The sequence below is a fragment of the Mesoplodon bidens genome (assembly GCF_964165515.1).
Source record: "Mesoplodon bidens genome assembly, chromosome: 18".
NCBI classification, from domain to species: domain Eukaryota; kingdom Metazoa; phylum Chordata; class Mammalia; order Artiodactyla; family Ziphiidae; genus Mesoplodon; species Mesoplodon bidens.
The window spans coordinates 25,960,590-25,973,445 of NC_138175.1; the positions used below are offsets into that span (position 1 = coordinate 25,960,590).

Below are 12,856 nucleotides of genomic sequence, written 5' to 3' on the forward strand. Positions count from 1 at the left end.
ACATGAAATAAAATTGTGTCTAACTTAGATACAACTTTACCATGAACACTAACTTTTGTAATTCATTGATCTTATTCTTCACTAAGTCTCCAAAGTGGAGGAGAGAGAGAGAGAGAGAGAGAGAGAGAGAGAGAGAGAGAGAGAGAGAGAGAGAATGAAGGTATGGCACCACCAAGAAGTATTCCCCTCCTTTAATGGTCAGGTTTTCCCTTTCACTTAAGACCTAAGAGATACATCTCTTAGATGAAAACCCAACAAAAAGACAAATATACTGGTTTGTCTACCACATATGAAAATAATCATAACCTACTGGCATTTTCTTAAAGCAATGTCTGTGCATAGTAATTGGTATGGGCATAGAACAGTCCCAAATACTCTGAGACAAGAAGGAAGGGGGCAGGGCACAACCATTAAAAGAATGATACAACCATTAAGAACAGGATACCACAAAAACCAGTTAGAACCAACTAGGCCCAAGATGGTGGAAGATTTGACTTCCAGTAGACCTTGGGCCTCATTATGCACCCACTGTAATGTATTAGCACGTGCTAAATGACACACCCACAGGCGCCATGACAGTTCTGATGCTAACAATAAAAGGCCAAAACGTGGGTGGTGCCCCAATTCATGGAAATCCTCACCCCTTCTCCAAGATAGTTAGAATATTCCTCCCACTTGTTAGGCTGTGTAATTACCCAGCCCATAAAAACTAACCACCTCGGGACACTCTTGCCTTTTAAGATGGAATGCATTCTGCCTATGGAGTGTGCATTTCCCTAAATAAACCTGATTTCACTTTACTATGGCTTGTTCTTGAATTCTTTCCTCCGCAAAGCCAAGGACCCTCACTTGTCAGCCCGTCCCAGGGACTCACCCGAGACCTGGGACATGACCATCCTCTTGTGCCCCATTTTTTCCTATACCACTTCTGCCTCTTTACTTGTTAGTAAATGCTCAAAGCTTATTGCTGATTGACTAGAGAAATTCCCACATGCCAAGCCCATGGAAAGGTGGATGAATGAAACAAACAAGACCTTCATGGGATTTCAAGTCTGAGAGAAAGGCAGACATTTAACAAATCATTATCACATTTTAACAATGAGTTTGGTTCAGTTCAAACCATACTAGCTAGGTAAAATGTTTTGCTCCCTGTGTTTGGTGCTGGGCCTGCAGAAACAGAAATAAGCATGGGATAGATAAGGAGGAGACTCCAGGGAAATCAGAAAACTGCACACACAGTATAAACTCCTTAAAAGTTGGATCACATATTTCCATCTCACTTAACCCAACATGCTTCCTGGTAAATGAATACCTGGTAATCAATGACCAAGCATCTGCTTAAAACATTCAAGGTCCAAGAAGATACTAGAAGATATCTAGAATTTTCCCATTTATTATTTTGTTGTTGTTGTTATTACTTGACTAATTCTTCTCTGTGGGACATCTTCCAGACTTACATCTTAGTCTGTTAACAGACTAAGACACTTAAGGTTTTGAGACTAGTTCATTTTATCTCCTTTAGTTTTAAGATGTAATGGAGCCACCGCTTTGGTCAACCAGCAATTTTCCCACCTTAGGCCCTTAACCTTACTAGCTGATAAGTAATTTCACAGTTCCAGCATAGCTATATCAGCTTGCAATGCAAGAATCTGGATAAATCTAAGACAAAGTGGGCATGAGGTAAGGCAAGAGTAATCATTATTTCACAGGTGTTTGTATTTTTCCTATTTTCTTGAGACTTGTGAATATATTTACATGACAATTTGAAAATGATGTTTGGGCCATAATTGTTCCTAGACTGCTAAATACAGGAGGGGCCTGGGGACTTGCAGAGCTGGTAATGGGAAGCCCGACTGAGCTAACATTTTGACACTGGCTCCCTCTCAGGAGAGGCAAACAGAGAAAAAGAATGGAAAGGAAGCTGTCACTAGGAAACCAAAAAAAAAAAAAAAAGGAAACCTGCAGAGTACACAACAAGGAGACGGGAAAAAGAAAGGAGTTAATTAACAAAAAGGTGACATCCCAACACTTGCAAACACAAGTGGGAAGAGCTATATCAAAGAATAGGAAAGATTAAATACACAGGCAAACTTGGAAATCACATTCTAATATCGCCAAAAATAAGACAAACTCATAAATAGCAATGAAAGCTGTCAAGGAAAGAACTGTCAGCAAACACTAGGCTCCAACGCCATTGTAGCTTTAAAATATGCATTGGTCCTTACAGGCTTTTTCTGTAAGGACCAAGTTGGATAAGATCCAATTCCTTTTCCATGTCTTGTCTCTTATATTAAAATTATGTCTAAGACAATGATCTGCCTTAAAGAAATAGAGACATTAGAGACGTTTAGCCCCATTTGTCTTAGCCTATTCTTATTTTGCAGAAGTTGTTTCCCTTCAGGAAGACATCTTTTTTTTTTTTTTTTAACATCTTTATTGGAGTATAATTGCTTTACATTGTTGTGTTAGTTTCTGCTATATAACAAAGTGAATCAGCTATATGTGTACATATATCCCCAAGGGAGACATCTTTAGTTGAACAGTATCTCAGTGCTTGGTGCTGTACAGGTGTCTTCTCACTGAATCCTGAGGATACACTTCTGAGGCTGACATGCTTATCTCCCTTCTGGAGAGACTCAGAGGCTCTTGCAGGTTAATTAGCTTGTACTTTGTGCTACAGCTTGCACACCACGAAACAACAGAGACTAAAGAAAAGGAAAGTTTCCTTTCATTCTGATAATTGAAAAGGTCCAATAAGGTGACAGCTTGCTTTGTGAGGTAGTGAAACTCCCCTCACGTAGGATGTAGTGCCGACAAAACCTTGTCAGGGAAACTTTTGAGGAAATTTAAACCTTAGTCAGGTTATTGCAACAGCTGATCTCTGAGGTTCTTCCAAAGGGAAGAGTTTTTTGATTCCATGACACCCGGCACTTAATTACTGCACTTTTACGTTCCATGTCTAACACTGACTAATATTTATTTAGTAAGGAAAAACACACACACACTTGTTTCTCCTTCTACTTGCCCTGGAAATCAAGAAGCAGTTTGACCTGACAACTAAAAACCTAATCATGTATCTCATTCTAGGCAGAAGATACAATAGAGCGGAACTGCTGAAAATAATGATAATAACATGAAAATGTGAACATGCTTCAGGAATGTTAGTATTTCATTCACCGCCTCAATATTTGGACTCTGTTGTTAATGCCTTCTTTTGACCTTTGCTATAATTATCATTATTGAACACTCTACAGTGTGGCAGGCACCTTTTTGAGTTCATTACCTGTATTAATTATGTATACTTCACAGCCCTATACTGTCATTTCCATTATTACCTGCATTTTACATGAGAAAGTAGAGGTAGAGAGCTGTTTAATATCTTTTCACAGCCACATAGCTAGTAATCAGTGGGACCAGTTTATATGAATGAAGAATCTACACTCATAATCACTTCTGAGTGTTTCTAAAACTTCAGCAGGAATCAGATTCTCCTAGTGAGCATTTAAAAATACAGAGTGCTAGACCCCAACCCCAGAATTTCTGATTCAATAGGTCTGGGGCGGAAGTCAATAATTTGCATTTCATACAAGTTCTCAGGTGGTATTGCTGCTACTGGTCCGGGACCACACTTAGAAATCTGCTGCCCTATAGGCTGCTGTCTGTTTTACTTAATTTCTCCCATATTCACTTGAAGGGTGACAGACAGCCACTAGTTAGAGAAAAGACTGAAACTAGAGATAAGGAGATGTGTGATAGCAGGGAAGACAGATAAATACTGAACTGTGCTCCCAGAGGAAGTTGTTAAATTGTTATTTTTCTTTTTTTTAAAGAGTTGAGAGGGGTCATTAAAAAAATAACTGCTTTTCACCCGTGTATTGTTGTACCCAGAGAAATGTGATGGATTGTCCGGGTGATCCTTCGGAATTTCCTGCAATAGTAGGGACTGAAGTGAGACCATAACCCAGGGCTGGGTATAATGAGTACTTTACACAAAAGCATTCTGATTGAGAGAACAAGCTGAGTCCTTAGACAGGGTCAAGGGTCAAAGGAGGAATCCAGGTGCAAAGGCAAGAGTCATAGTTTAAAATGTGTGATAAATGCACATGTTCACAAACACGTCCGCTCAAACCACAGCAGGAACAGTGGAACTGAAGCAAAGGGGAGAGATAACTGACCACCTGCATGATGGTATATGGCGGGGGGGCCTGCTGGTCTAGTGGGACAGGTCCAGGGTCTGGGTTCATATTTCATGTCACAGTCTTTAACATAGTGTCATGGTATGAGTCAGCCTGTTGGTGTTGTGTGTATTGGAGAAGAAAACACCCCTCAGAGAGAAAGTTAACTTGACTCAACCTGGAAATAATTAAAAATAAGGAATCTGAAACTGAGCTACTGAAATTTATCATTTTAAGGCACAGCCACATTGCTTTTCCTTATCCCTATGTTTACAGAACTGAGCGTATCCATCTTATCTCTCCTGGATCATTTCATTCCTAGATTGCAAGCCTGTCAAAGCACAGCAGGATTAGAGTGATAGGTGCTATAGACTCATGTACAGAGGCAGATGGATTAGGAACACGTATCTTTGCAAAGAACCATAAATTTGACAAAATTTGAACAGATCACTGTTTTATGAAAGAACTGGAAACAGGTTAGTAAAATTATAGTGAACCAACCTACTACTCTAATTCCTATTATATCTGGCAATTAAGTAGAATATTCTTAAAACACATAATTAACTGAAAATTGATTTGTTTGACTCAGATGTAAAATATTTGAGAAAGAACTTTGGTTTTAAATCCTCTAGATAACAATAGTAATGAAAAAGAAACAAAATGAATATCAAATAAATGGTGATACCTTTCCATGGGCTAGGATTTTTAAAGTACTACTTTGTTTAATTTTTATGACAGCCTTTTGACATTGCTATTGTTACTGTTATTGTTATTATTAGTATTATTAGTGAGTACACTGATGTTTAAGAACATCAGCGGCAGAATCCGAATTCAAAGGTCAAAAATTCAAAGCCAAGATCCAAATTCCAAGAAGTGTTCTTTACTATTTCTCTAGCTAACTTTGAAGGTGGTTGCAAGATGGGGGTAAAAATCTGTAAATGCCTAGACAATTCTGGGCACATAATATTCATTCTGTCAACCATGTCAATTATTATCATTGATTTTCAGAGCTTCACATATTTAATTAATGATACACTGAACCTGACCAAATGTAATAATCCACAAATGGCATATCCGCTTCTTTTTCCATCCACTCTGTGCATGAGTAGACATGGATATATATCTATAAATGTGTATATGAAAGACATCAGAGAACAACTCTATGGTGCAATTAAATGAGCATATATTTTGTTGACAGAATAATAGAAAGCTCTGAGTAAGATAAAATAGAATATTTTCTAAGAGGAAAGATTATATTTGCAATGAAGCTTTGAGATTTTCTTCTCTAAAGATATTTGAAGAAAAATGGTAAAATTTATTTAATGAGATTTCATTTATTAAGCAGTTACTATATTCCTAACAATGATATAAACTAAGAAGGCAATTCAAGGATGATATTCTTTAGTGGGAGAGAAAGAAAACACAATCACAAATTATAGTGTGAAATGCTGTGCAACAGAAATCTTCAGAGGATGCTTAACAGAAGAGAAGTGTCATCTAAAGCAGAGGATGATCAGGGAAGCTTCTCAGAGGAGATGACCCTCAATATGAGACTTTGCAGGGAAAGGGGGAGTTGGTTCAAGAAGGAAAGGACAAAAGAGTCACTTCAGACAGAAGGGCCAGGTTTAAAACATTGAGCATGATAGAGTTTGACTGATTTTTATGTTTTGCAAGAAGCTGTGGACCAATGGAACATTAGCTGGTGCTCCATGAATTTATAACTTCATCATCAAGTTACTGTAGACAAAGTTGAGTGTCTCTTAAGTTAACTAAGCTTTTAAGTGAAATAAGTTTAGATACTCTTCATGTGCAAATGTGAAGTAGATATATTCTTGAGGTGCAGCATGAAATATTTCCAAGTCTTATTTGGCCATGGAATTGTGTTTTTGTTTTTGTTTTTTCTTTTTGGGCCTCTCTTAGTTCCAGTGACTACGATTGCCTCCCTGGGGAGAATCTGCATTAGATAATTCCTTGAAACATGGTTCTATTCTCAAAAACTAAGATATCCTGAGGCCCTGGAAGGAGCACTGGGCTGGGAGTCAGAATGTCTGGATTCTAGTCTGCAAATAAAAAACTTATGTCAAATGTGAGTCTTTAGACTTCCCTTCTCTGAGTTCGGTTTCATCATTACAAATTCAGGTAATTTCTAAGGTCCTTTCTAATGAATGTACCACAAGGAGAGCCTCGACTTTGCTACAGTCTTTTCTAGGCATCTGGCAATCTTCCTTGTCAGAAAGTCCTTTTTATTGAATAATTGACAAGGTTTCTATTAATAACAAATTTGCTGTTGAATTTAAGGCACACTTTTATTATGGTGTGATTTAAATAGGCCTTTTTGAAAGGTCTCACTCTATGACTTTTTCACACATTAACCAATGTTAAATAAAATGCTGGACAAATCTGGTCAGTTTTTAGCTTTTGAGTCAAATTATGAAGCCAGGTACAATATTATTATCTGCTGTTCTTAAGGACAATTTTAAATGAGATGTCACACTGGAGTAATGTTATGCCTCTCAGAAGAAGAACCTATTTTAATAATGAAATGGAATAAGAAGTCATTCACAGAGAGGAGCATGCAGTTTTATTCTAATATCTCAGGCACTTTTTATTTCTGATGCTTTACTTACATCATGCACTGGGGAAATAACCCAGCTCCTGCATTCCTTACACATGTATCTGTAAATCAACACAATATATGACCAACAGCACACACAATTTCAAACTGAACAAGAATGTGGATTGAGTGGCCAGGGTACCTCTTCATTTAAAACAGGGTTTCTCACCTCAACAGTACTGACATCTTGAGCCAGATGATGCTTTTTTTTTTTGGACTGGAGATTGGGGGACACCACTGCTTCTCCCTCTTAGAAGCTTCCCCAGATGTGAAAAACAAAAATGTCTCCAGACATTAATCAATGAACTGTAGGGAACAGCATTGCCCCCAGTTGAGAACTACTGATTTAAAAAAATATACACATTACACCTAGCTTATATAAGCTCTCCCCCTTTCTTAGTCTCTCTCTCTCTCTCCCTCCCTCACTCTCTTTCTCGCTCAAGTTTTGTAAACCTGTATGGTGTTTTCTTATAGATTCTTTTATATAAAAGAATTTTTAAAAGTGTAAATACTTTTTTCTGAGTTTTATTAGTTAAGTCTTCCATCTGAAGGTTCATTTCCAGAATACAATCATGAAATGTTTGCATGATTGAGATGAAAACAAGATTTTATCAATTACCTCCTTTTAGCCAGCCACACTGAATACAGAAGTTAATGTTTCCTTTCAGGTGTCCCTTCAGGTATCCTTTCAGTGGTGGGGCAGTTGCTACCTGCTGAGGTGGCTCACTCCAGAGTTTGAAAGCTCTAGTTATCAAGGAGCTCCACCTTAGACTGAGCTGCAGTATGTCCATCGTCACTTCAAACGATATGCTGTGACCTGCTACCTTCACCTTTTAACCTGCTTGCCTTTGTGTTGTTTCCCACTATTCCTGTCAAGGTAGTCTAAACCTTTACCAAAAAGCAAACAAAAAAGCACAAAAACTTGCCCCTTGATTATTGCAGTCATTTCTTAACTGGTTTCACTGACTTTTTGCCACCTCTCAATTTATCAAGCACGCACATGTCCAATTCATCTTTTCTAATGGTCTAATTTTCACTCCCTGCTAAAGGTCTCCCTCACTCTCCAGAATGAAGCTCAAACTCTAACTCAGAGAGGAACCTGAGACAGGCTTTAATGAGTCCAGTGGGCACCCTGTGTGCCCTTTTTCAACTCTCTGGTCCACCTCATAAGGCCAGTTTCCCATCCTCTTATTGCTCTCGTCTTAATGCTTGTTCCCCTCTCTTTGTCTTTGTCACTGTGAGCACTACACAGTGATACCTCTACTCTGATGCTTAGTCTGTTCTTATAAAACTGTGCTAACGGGAAATCAAAATCCATCTACTTCATAAATATTTTCTATACTACAGCCCACAGGTTCTATTCTGATTTCTCATTTTTCTCCAGAATTCATATTAACTTTATGCCTTCACCTTCCCCATGTAGAATTCCTGCCTCTCACATTTTCTTTTCTCTCTCCCACTTTCATTTCCCTATACAAAACTAGTTGCATAATAATTGCAGAATCAACACCACTTAATTTAAATCACCATACCGTTCCAGTGTCTGGACCTGATGGAAGTCACAGAGAGGAAGAGCCCTTGCTTTTCTTGAAGACCAGAAGTGGAAAATTACAACTTGAAGACAGTGGTTATTTTTAAGGCCCCGTCGAGAAAATGTTGCAATGAATTCTAGCTGTTCATTCATGTGTACAAATTTATATAGCGGTTGCTTTATCAACATAAACATATGTTGAAAAATGGGTTGCTTTGGTTATTTATATGCACATTTGTTTGTTTTGGAGCTTTTGGAAGAACGACGTTATACAGTTCAACCATTAGCTTGCCATATGACCTTGTTCAAGTCCTCTAAACTATCTGAACTTTATTTGTTTGGGGAGGAAAAAAGGTGATCATAAGATTCCTGAAACCACGTTAAACTGAGCAGCGGTACCTTTTATTGGTCTCAAAACAGAACTGTTCAGTAAGCAGTGGTTACCTTCTATCCATCCTCCTTCTTCCTCCTTGAAAATAGTACTTCAGGTTTGCTCAAGCATCTATCCCTTACCTCTGTGACTTAGGGGTCAAGACCCAGTCCCAGCTCAGCAGTAAATACTGACTGTTCTAAGTAATGGTAGTGCTCTGATTCTCTTTACAGATCCATTAAGTGGGCATGTAACCCTGTGAGAGTCTGCTGAAGGACTTCTGGGTAAGGTTAAACCACTCCTGATATAAAATCCTACAAAAAGAATAGTCCTTTTTTCCCCTCATTATCTCATGTCTAGACTGGGGATTTGGATCATCTGTGGCTTTCTTGGGACAGTGAGGGGAACTGGCACAAGGGAAAATTCACACATTGTTGATGGTCAAAAAGAGGAAAAGAGAAAAGTTGACATAATTGAGTTGCTGAATCAATACCCTATGAAACTTGCCTGTGGCTGGTGCTGCTAGTTCTCCCTACGCCCACCCCCCAAACACCCCTAGTACCTACTCTCCACTCTTTCTTTTAATAATACAATTCACTTCAATATTATTAGGCCACCCATTTTCACAGCTAGCTATGACCTTGAGAATGAGTCCTTGGAAAGAGTGTGAACAGAACTGACCTGTTTTCAACTTGCACGTTACCTCTTTGAAAGCAACTTGCTTGTTCTGTACTTTTTTTTGTTCCCCTCTTAGATGGGCTAGAACATATATATGGGTCCAAAGAGCCATAAATGAACAGAAAAATGCTGATAATATCATATGGGATGCTGGAGTTAAAAGAGAGAAACAACTTTTGGGGGACAACTCCAAGAGCAGAGCCATACATCTGCTATGAATAGTCAGTCGACCTACATATGGCCCACTTACAAATGTATGGCAGACATATGGTCCACCTACATCTTGAGAAATAGATCTCCTACCCAGTTTAACCACTGCATTTTCGGGTCTCATGTTTTTCAACAGCTTAACCTATACCCACCTAATATAACACACTTCAACAAGACACCTTGCTTTGTGAGGTAATATACTCCCTTTATTCTCTTTTCATTTAAGCTAATTTAAATAGCAAACTTCTCCTTCTAGCTGCCAAAGTCTTTCTAGTTGGTGCAGTCATATTTCACATCTGTGGCTTGTGAACAAAAGCAAAATAAGGCCTTTACAAGACAACTACTGGAAAATTAATGTCTAGAGGGCAATTCAAGGTGGGTTTAATCCAAATAGTCTTTGGAATTGAAAATTAAAAAGAAACCTTTGGGCTCACATTTTGAGGTTTTACAACTGTTTGCATGCCTTCATGAATAATGGAAATAAGAATGAGTATAACTCTAGTAGAAAATATAAAAAGAGTTTAGAAAAACTTGAACAGCTCTTCAAAGGGCTAAGTACTGTGAGAAAGTTATTATGATTCAGAATTCAAGATCCAGGGAGATTATAAGAGTCCATTAAATCACTGATGAGACAGCCCAGTGAGACACATAAAATAACCAAACTAAAATTGTCATGATAAGGGCCAATTGGTTCTTCCAAGTGATGCAGGTGACTAGCTATGTGCCGTCACTTGGCCTGATGGAGAAACAATCTTGAAGACCCCATTTCATCACCTGAAAAAAGATGGCCTCTAAGATGCTTTCTAGCTGTGATCATCTAGTGCTCTATAAATGTGGGAGAGGCTCCCTTCCCCACCTTGTGCTGCTCCTTCAGGAAACTTAAAAACGTCAGGATTGATTGTTCCATAGAGCTGGTACTGTGCGTGAGAGAAGAGTCTCTAGAAGTGATCAATCTCTCCAAGTGGCATGTACTGAGACAGTTAGAGCTCTACCATAGCTACAAATGGAGAAAACTAATTTAATTTAGAATAGAAATATAAATGTGATGATGCTGTTAATTCATTATCACTACAGATTTTATGTACAACATTAAAAAAACTTCCTGATTATTAGCTGAACCAATGTTGGGAAGCTGTGGGAAATAGACAAAATCATACTGTACTAAGATAACACTCCCCTCCCAAACACATACAACTTCACTCTGCTCTAATGTATGGAGTCTAACTTTCTTAATTTGATGAGTCATAAAATGCCAGAAAAAAGAAGACCTTCAACTGGTTTGTGTTGTTAGTTTTCTACATGGTTTACCTAAAACATTTTGGAAATAATAATGCATATAATGTTCCAAATCGAAAATATGAACAAAACTCTGTCCATAGTATATCCCGACTTCTTCAAACTTCTGAATATTAAAAGTGGCAATCATCAGTGTTGAATATATTCCAGAAATATGTCTATGTGTTTTATATGTATTAACTTATGTAATAAGCCCTACTGTTATTATCTGCGTTTAATACATGAATTCTAAACAGTTTGAGAAAACTGTTATATACAGTGATCTAGATATATAAACAGTGATCTAGAAGTCAAACCCAGATGAACTATCTTCAAAGCATTAGCTTTTAACTTGAGCCTACCAGTTAATGCAATACTATACATTAATAAGTGTCAGCAATAAGCCAGTTGAGATTAAATGAACATTAACCCATGTTAAATAGAGAAAAAGGTATCACTTTGTGCTTAAGAGCTTTGTAATGAAAAGTCTACTAAAGTGAAAAGAAATACTCCAAAATGATAACAGTTGTGCTTCAATATCATATTGTTTTCTGTCTATTGCTCTGATGTCCTGCAATGTACATATATCAATTTTGGTATTCCAAAGCAAATATAAGTATCAAAAATTATGGGAGAGGAGCTTCAAGATGGAGGAAGAGTAAGAAGTGGAGATCACCTTCCTCCCCACAAATACATGAGAAATACATCTACATATGGAACAACTCCTACAGAACACCTACTGAACACTGGCAGAAGAACTCAGACCTCCCCAAAGGCAAGAAACTCCCCACGTACCTGGGTAGGGCAAAAGAAAAAAGAATAAACAGAGACAAAAAAATAGGGACAGGAACTGCACCAGTGGGAAGGAGCTGTGAAGGAGGAAAGGTTTCCACACACTAGGAAGCCCCTTCGCGTGCGGAGACTGCGGGTGGCGGAGGGGGGAAGCTTCAGAGCCATGGAGGAGAGCGCAGCAACAGGGGTGCACCGGAGGGCAAAGCGGAAAGATTCCTGCACAGAGGATCGGTGCCGACCAGCACGCACCAGCCCGAGAGGCTTGTCTGCTCGGCCGCCGGGGCGGGCGGGGGCTGGGAGCTGAGTTTCCGGCTTCAGAGGTCAGATCCCAGGGAGAAGACTGGGGTTGGCTGTGTGAACACAGCCTGAAGGGGGCTAGTGCGCCACGGTTAGCTGGGAGGGAGTCCAGGAAAAAGCCTGGACCTGCCTAAGAGGCAAGAGACCATTGTTTCCCAGTGCGCGAAGAGAGGGGATTAAGAGCGCCGCCTAAATGAGCTACAGAGACGGTGGCGAGCCGCGGCTATCAGCACGGACCCCAGAGACGGGCATGAGACGCTAAGGCTCCTGCTGCAGCCACCAAGAAGGCTGTGTGCAAGCACAGGTCACTATCCAAACCTCCCCTCCCGGGAGCCTGTGCAGCTCACCACTGCCAGGGTCCCGTGATCCAGGGACAACTTCCCTGGGAGAACACAGGGCGCGCCTCAGGCTGGTTCAACGTCACGTCAGCCTCTGCCGCCGCAGCCTTGCCCTGCATTCTGTACCCCTCCCTCCCCCCAGCCTGAGTGAGCCAGAGCCCCCTAATCAGCTGCTACTTTAACCCCGTACTGTCTGACAGAGTGAAGAAAGTCAGAAAGAGAAAAACAAATACTGTATGTTAGCACATATATATGGGATCTAAAAAAAAGGTCAGGAAGAACCTAGGGGCAGGACAGGACTAAAGATGCAGACGTACTAGAGAATGGACTTGGGGACACAGGGAGTGGGAAGGGTAAGCTGGGACAAAGTGAGAGAGTGGCATGGACACATATACACTACCAAACGTAAAATAGATAGCTAGTGGGAAGGAGCCGCATAGCACAGGGAGATCCGCTCAGTGCTTTGTGACCACCTAGAGGCGGGGGGGTAGGGAGGGTGGGAGGGAGGGAGATGCAAGAGGGAAGAGATATGGGGATATATGTATATGTATAGTTGATTCACTTTGTTATAAAGCA

General features: G+C 39.7%; 1 long non-coding RNA gene across 2 annotated transcripts in view; it reads right to left on the bottom strand.

Annotated features, from left to right (window-relative positions):
- LOC308606257 overlaps positions 1-12,856 on the bottom strand; it is a 1,608,653-nt gene that overhangs the window by 194,510 nt on the left and 1,401,287 nt on the right. The window lies entirely within an intron of this gene.